Source organism: Chaetura pelagica, unplaced genomic scaffold (assembly GCF_000747805.2).
Source record: "Chaetura pelagica isolate M959 unplaced genomic scaffold, ChaPel_1.0 scaffold107, whole genome shotgun sequence".
Classification (NCBI taxonomy): Eukaryota; Metazoa; Chordata; class Aves; order Apodiformes; family Apodidae; genus Chaetura; species Chaetura pelagica.
Genome location: NW_009953979.1, coordinates 960,368 through 967,145, shown reverse-complemented (window position 1 = coordinate 967,145; position 6,778 = coordinate 960,368). Strand labels below are relative to the sequence as shown.

Sequence of the window (6,778 nt, the reverse complement as noted above, 5' to 3'; positions counted from 1 at the left end):
GTCCCACCCGTGCAGACTGGTGGCTGTTTTTCCGGCTGCTCCTCTCCAGCAGCAGCTGCCCCCTCAGGGCGACCGGGTTATTGTTTTCTGGCAGAGGAGGCAGCCAGGAGAGGGTTCAGTGCCACATGGAGCAGCCGTCTTTAAGCCAGTTATGACTGCTGACCTAAAGGGCATTTCATGTTCGTGTGAGGAAAGACCTGGTCCTTCACATGTCCTCAGTCCTGGAGTCTGCAGCCCCCCAATCCTGATATCTCTGTTCCCCCAATACTTGCGTCTCTATACCCTCAATCCTGATGTCTGTATCCCTCCAATCCTTGTGTCTGCATCCCTCAATCCTGGTGCCTGCATCCCCTCAGTCCTGGTCTCTGTATCCCCCCAATCCCAGTGTCCATATCCCCAATCCTGCTGTACATGGGGTGCAGGTGTTAAGTCACCAGCACCTTCACGCCAGCCCAGGGGTAAGCAGGGCCTTGGGTGTGGGCAGGGCAATCAGGTTGGAGGGGGTTCCTGCAGGTACACAGGTGGACCCACAAGTGTGGGGTGCCCATGGGACATGTAGGGGTGCAGAAGCATCATCCCTCAGCCAGAACCTCCATGTCCCTGGGCACTGGGCTGGGCGCCTGCAGCCAGGCAGGAGGCTCCTGAGGTGGGGCTGCTGGAAGAGGTGGCCACTCTCCCAGTGACTTTGTCTCCCTGGACAAGGAAGAGATGCTAAGAGGAACTATCTGGGTCTCTTCCCCATCAGGTGGACCTCAAAGGGTTACAAAGTACAGGACTTCCTCCCAGTGAGGGGCGTGGTGACAGAGGACAAGGTGTGGGATGTCCTCGAACTCACCTCGTCGTCGTTTCATCCTAATGGAACTAATGCCAAAGTGGGAGTGACCTTCTGTGAGTGATGATGTATTTTTCCTTACTTGAAGCTGAGCTGAAGGTAGTGGCTCCAGGAATCGAAAGTATTTGAAGATTTGCCTTAAAAGGAAAGGAGGAACACAATTCAGATTCTTCCCTGACTTGATGTAAGGAGGATATCACCGCTAGCTCCTCGGGAGTCACTGCAGGATTTTTATCAAGTGTTACATTTCTGGCATCTTTGAAGAACAATTTCTCCCCTGAAAGGGTTGTCAGGCCCTGGAGCAGGCTGACCAGGGCAATGGTGGAGTCACCACACAGATGCAAAGGTTGGTCTGAATTCAGAGAAAACCATGGAAGAATTTACAGAGACAATACAAAACAGCATCACCTGCCTTTCTACACCACCAAGCTAAACATGAGTTTTGAGACAAAGATTTTAGTTTAGTTTTCCAAGAGTTCAAGATGTTTCTTAGATTTAATCAAACTAAGGTTTCCATAAGAAAACCACCGTTTGCAACAAGGGGTGCTGAGAGACTGAAACCTTTCCCTTGGAAAGAAATCTTCCCAAAAGTTACTGTCAATAAACACATTGTTAATTAATTAATAAATCAATCAGGCTAAAATCAGACAGCTTGTTATTTAGGCAAACTACAGACATTCAAATATCAACTACGTAGGAAGAAGCAGCATTACCTCAAAGAAGTCCAATACAAAGGAAACTGAAAAGTATGTAAGTTTTCCAGCCTTCAGATCCGTAGTTGTTGAAAACCCCTCTTGCACAGCAGGAAGTGAAAGTGCCACAAAATCATGTTAGGGAAAAGTCTCCTCCTTGGGGAGGTGGCCAGGTCTCTCATTTGCATCTTCACACACTTCCTCTTCAACAGGTCCCTTCAGGTACTGGAAGGTGCTCGAAGGTCTCCCTGGAGCCTTCTCTTCTCCAGGCTGAACAACCCCAACTCTCTCAGCCTGTCTCCAGAGTAGAGCTGCTCCACTGCTTGCATCATCTCTGTGGCCTCCTCTGGACTTGCTCCAACAGCAACGTGTCATTCTGGGGTTGGGGACTCCAGAGCTGGACCCAGCACTGCAGGGGTCTCACCAGAGACCTCAGCAGAGCAGAGGAGGGCAGTTCCCTGCCATTCAAATATCAACTATGTAGGAAGAAGCAGCATTACCATTAAAAAAAGTCCATAAAAAAAGAAATTGAAATTTATCAAAGTTTATACCACCTTCAGATTTGTAGTTGTTGGAAACCCTTCTTGCACTGCAGAAATGAAACTGCAGCAAAATCTGAGGTCTTACATACCCTCCTCCTGAGAAGGTGGCCAGCTCTGTAATTTAGATCTTCACACACTTCCTCCTCTCACTTTCAATCTAACTTTTCAAAAACAAACCAACCTTCCTCTGCAGGTTGCCCTCAGGCTGTGTTTTCAAGACCTTGTGTGAATTTGAGGCTAGAAACAAAAATGTCCATCCTCACATCCCACCTGGCTCCAAGGGCTGGAGACTGGGTAAAACCTCAGTAAACAGGTATCTTCCAGGAGAACCCCCCAGATCTGTCACATGGAGGAGCCTATTTTTTTTCCCTGAGATGATGCACTTACCCCAGCATCTCCCTATTGCCTCATCCCCAATGCTCCTGAAGACCAGCAGTGGCACCTGGGCAATCTCTGAAACCTTCCTCCTGTGTTCCTCCACCCGTTTGCTTGGACACGACCAGAACACCAAGCTGACCTTGAACATGACTCCAGCATCTCGCCTTGAGTGACCTGAGCTCAGTAAGATGCACGAGCTCTGACACACTGGGAAGGACCAGGTATTTCCTCACACGAACATGAAATGCCCTTTAGGTCAGCAGACATAACTGGCTTAAAGGCTGCTCCGTGTGGCACTGAACCCTCTCCTGGCTGCCTCCTCTGCCAGAAAACAACAACTGGGAGCCCTGAGGGGGCAGCTGCTGCTGGAGAGGAGCCGTGGCGGGAAAACGGCAACAAGGCTGCAAACCACAGGTCTGCAGTGGTGGGACCAAGTCCCGTCTGATTGGCTGAGCAGCCTAGAAATACCAAACCAGCCACTTGGGAGCAAAGGAGACCTATAAAGAGACAGCGTGTGCTGCTTTTGGGCGCTTTTCCAGAGACACTGAACTGCCCGCGCTCCCCGGCTGCATCGCCTGCAGCTGCCCAGCTCAGGAACCTGCCTGCTGCTGAGCACGGGTGGTGAGACCTCCTCCTGCCCCCGTGGTTCTGAAACCGGGTTGCAGGGAAGTCGCCTGCAGCTACTGTATAAGTACCTAGAGCATCTCGGGAACAAGGTAAGGAGTTGTATTTTGGGCATCATTCTCTCCCTAAGGTGTTCCTTTCTTAGCTGCACACAAACCGCGACCATGTACGGGACAAGCGTCGGGCACATCCCTCCTTCCTCCTCCCCTCATACATAGTTAACCTGGGTGTGTAAATAAGGTGTTCCTATATATAAGCATTAAGGCATATGTAAGTTCTTGGTGTTTAAAGGATATTTCACAGCTCCTATGTGTTTTAATTACCCTTTTTGAACCTCCTGCCACAAATTGTTTTATTTTTCCCCACAATAAACCGCGTGTTCATAAATTCTAACTGGGGATTGGCTGCTGTTATTGGCAACACTAGTGAGCACTGAGCAAGTGTCTCACCCGAAAAGTCAGTGCCGAGGCCACTGCTCCTCTGTGAGAGGCGAGCGCCGCGCGCAGACCCCTCGGCAGATCCTGACAAGCTAAATTCACTCCAGAAAGGAGATAGAATAGGTCTCGGATCATGACACACACCCACCATGGTGCCAGCCGAGGGCTCTAGAAGTCAAGGCACATCTGAATGGGTTGTCCTTGTCCATCAAGAGCAACCCCAGAGACATTTGGACTTGATGATCTTAAGGGTTTTTTCCAACCAGAATGATTCTGTGATTTGATATCATGTGACATCATGCTCAGTATATAAACAGGCAGAGTGAGCTGGGAGAAGTGGGATCGTGGTCTGGGAACAGGTTAGACATCAGGTGCTGGGTGAAGAATAATTGTACTGAGCATCTGTCACCGTTTGACTCAGGGAAGGAGAGAGAGAAAAAGAGAGAGACTTGGCTGGATTGAAAACTAAACTACACAGCATTAGTTAAAGACTAATGAATGATATAAGAGAATATATACAATTATATATAGATATAGTCAGGTATGGGCAAAAGCCACTCGTCTCCCCCCACCCCCAGCAACTCCCACAGCAGTCCCCTGAGATTAAGACAGTCCAGAGGGATCCCAGAGCTGCTGCTGGAGAAAGAGGAGAGTTATGAGGGTCAGGAGAGCTCGAGCCTCGGGGTCGACGGTGATGGATGGACGGAGTCGTCCCTGGATGCCGGCCGTGGACGGGAGAGAAGGGGAGAAAAAAAAAGAAAGGAGGTTATCTTCTGTGATCTCTGACCTTCCTCTGAGCTTATGTAGATACATGGAATGGAATATCTCTGGCAAATTTTGCTGTCTATCTAACTCAGCCTCCTACCAGGGGGTCACAGATCTCCTTGTAGTGTCTGAGCCAGCAGAGTGAAGGTGCGACCTTGAAGCCTCAGTAGTTACAGAAACATTCCTCTGTCTTATCAGCTTTAGCTCGAGCACACTGTTGCTAGTTAAAAGAAAGCTTACTGAAGGAAAAAAAAATCAGCAAAAAGAAAATTGGCTTCATCCTGGCTCAAACCAGGACAGCATCACTCGCCTCATACATTCCTTTATTTGTGTTACATCACAGAATAGAATAATCAGATCAGAATTGTTTGGGTTGGAAGTGACATTTAAAGGCCATCTAGTCCAACCCCCCCCACAGTGAGCAGGGACATCTTCAACTAGATCAGGTTGCTTAGACCCCTGTCCAACCTGGTCTGGACTGGTTCCAGAGATGGGGCATCTCCTGCCTCTCTGGGCAACGTGGGCCAGTGTCTCACCACCCTCAGCATAAACAATTTCTTCTTCCTTTCTAACCTGAATCTCCCTTCTTTCAGTTTAAAACTATCACCCTTTGTCCTATCACTACAGGCCCTGCTGATAAGTCTGTCCCCATCTTTCTTAAAAGCCCCTTCAGGTCCTGGAAGGTGCTCTAAGGTCTCCCTGGAGCCTTCTCCAGTCTCAACAACCCTATCTCTCTCAGCCTTTCCTCACAGCAGAGCTGCTCCAGCCCTCTGATCACAAGTTGAGACAAGCAGGAAAGACCTGGGAACTCAGAAACAAAAAGACCACGATGGGATGTATAAAAGAGCAGAAGAAGATGGGATTTGTTTTGTTTTGTTTTGTTTTTCTGGGCAGTTACATAAAAATTTGCCACCAGGAATTTTGAAATTTTTTAAGCCATCACTCATTTTTTAGGAAAAGCAAAGCAACAAATGAGATCATTCTCTTGCTAAAGCCAAATAAATAAACACAAAGAAGCAAAAGCTCATAATCCATGGTTTTGGCTTGGCAGGACAAAACGACCCAACTCTCCTCCTTGATAAAACAACTCTAAATAACTTTTTGTATCCCAGTACATCTTGTCTCTATTCCCTCAGTGATACATGAGTCTATTGATCTGTTTACTGTCATGTAACCTTGCCTGGTCTCTTCTCAAATATTCCCAGGAAACTCATCTTGGAAAATCATCTGCAGGCAACCTGGGGAGCACTCGGGTCTGTCTTCTTCCCCAGCAAAGCCAAGATGGCACAACTTTGTCCAGACACTGAGCAAACTAAAAAAATATTCATTTACTTAGGCAAAGCTTCTAACTGACTTCCATGGCTCAGCAACTTGCTCATCTCACCCTCAGTTGCCTCTCATCTTCCCAGCAGCACGATATATAAATCACAGCAGTGTTTGCAACCCCATCCCTTTCTGCTGCTTTACATGGGTTCAGACAGAATAAGAAAGAAAATCTTCCTATCTCCTGTTCCCCAAAGAAAAGAAGAAAGTGAGTTCATTTTAGAACCACAGAGTCATAGACTTGTTTGAGTTAGAAGGGACCTTAAAGATCACCTAGTTCCAATGCCCCTGCATGGGCAGGGACACCTCCCACTAGACCAGATTGCTCCAAGCCCCATGGCCTTGATAGGTGTCCCCAAAGGGAGCCCTTGGCCAAGGATGGCTGTGAGGCCATGAGACTCACCGTGGTGGGATGAGACATGCAGCTGGAGATCTTTCCTCCTCGTGGAAGAAGTGATCTATGTCCTCAGGATGGTGCCATGGCTGGAGATATCCCTGGGCGAGGAGCACTTGCCCTTCTTCCCCCAGGTCTTGCCATCCTTTTTGCAGGTCCCAGTAGGTTGATGGCTTCCAAAAAGGTGTGATGTCATGGCCTGTCTGATGGCTCACTGCATGATGCAGCATGCCCAGCTCCGCACCCATCATCACTATGCGTGGTGAATGAGACAAAAGCCAGTGGTGACCCCACCATCCCAGTCTGCCCAGTGTTTGCTGTGGCAGCATTTCCAGGAAGGGAGAGGTACATCCATGCACACCCACCCCAAGGGGACAACACTGCCTGTCCTGGCTGTGCCACCGGGCCAAGCCACGCCAGTCCTGTCCATCCTGCAGGGATGCTGAAGGGTGCTTTGCTGTGCTCCAGAACTGGGGACAGAGTAGGAATAGGGGTGCTGGTACTGGGCTATGAGCACTGCTCTGCATGGCCCATGCCAAAGCCGAGAGTTTTGGGGCCAGCTCAGCTCCCTCTGGTCCTCCGTGCCTCAGTTTCCCCATGAGTGCAGCGTGGCACAAGCAGCAGCCCCCTCCCAGGGGCGCCCTGCTGACTCCTCAGCGTGGGCTGAGCTGGTCGGGAACTGGGCAAGGAAGAACGAAGGAAAAACGCAGGGACCCTCTGGGGATGGCACACGGCCCACCCCACACACACCTCCTGCCCCAGCGGCAGGACTTCCAGGGGGAAGCTCTTTC

General features: G+C 49.5%; 1 protein-coding gene across 1 annotated transcript in view; it reads left to right on the top strand.

Annotated features, from left to right (window-relative positions):
• Window positions 1-5,953, top strand: part of LOC104392784 (L-gulonolactone oxidase-like) — a 41,963-nt gene extending 36,010 nt beyond the window's left edge. The window contains exons 13-14 of the mRNA XM_010002219.1: window positions 5,288-5,306; window positions 5,943-5,953. The gene's annotated coding sequence lies outside the window, so the exon portion shown is untranslated. The remainder of the gene's footprint in view (window positions 1-5,287; window positions 5,307-5,942) is intronic.
• Window positions 5,954-6,778: the final 825 nt, after the last annotated feature.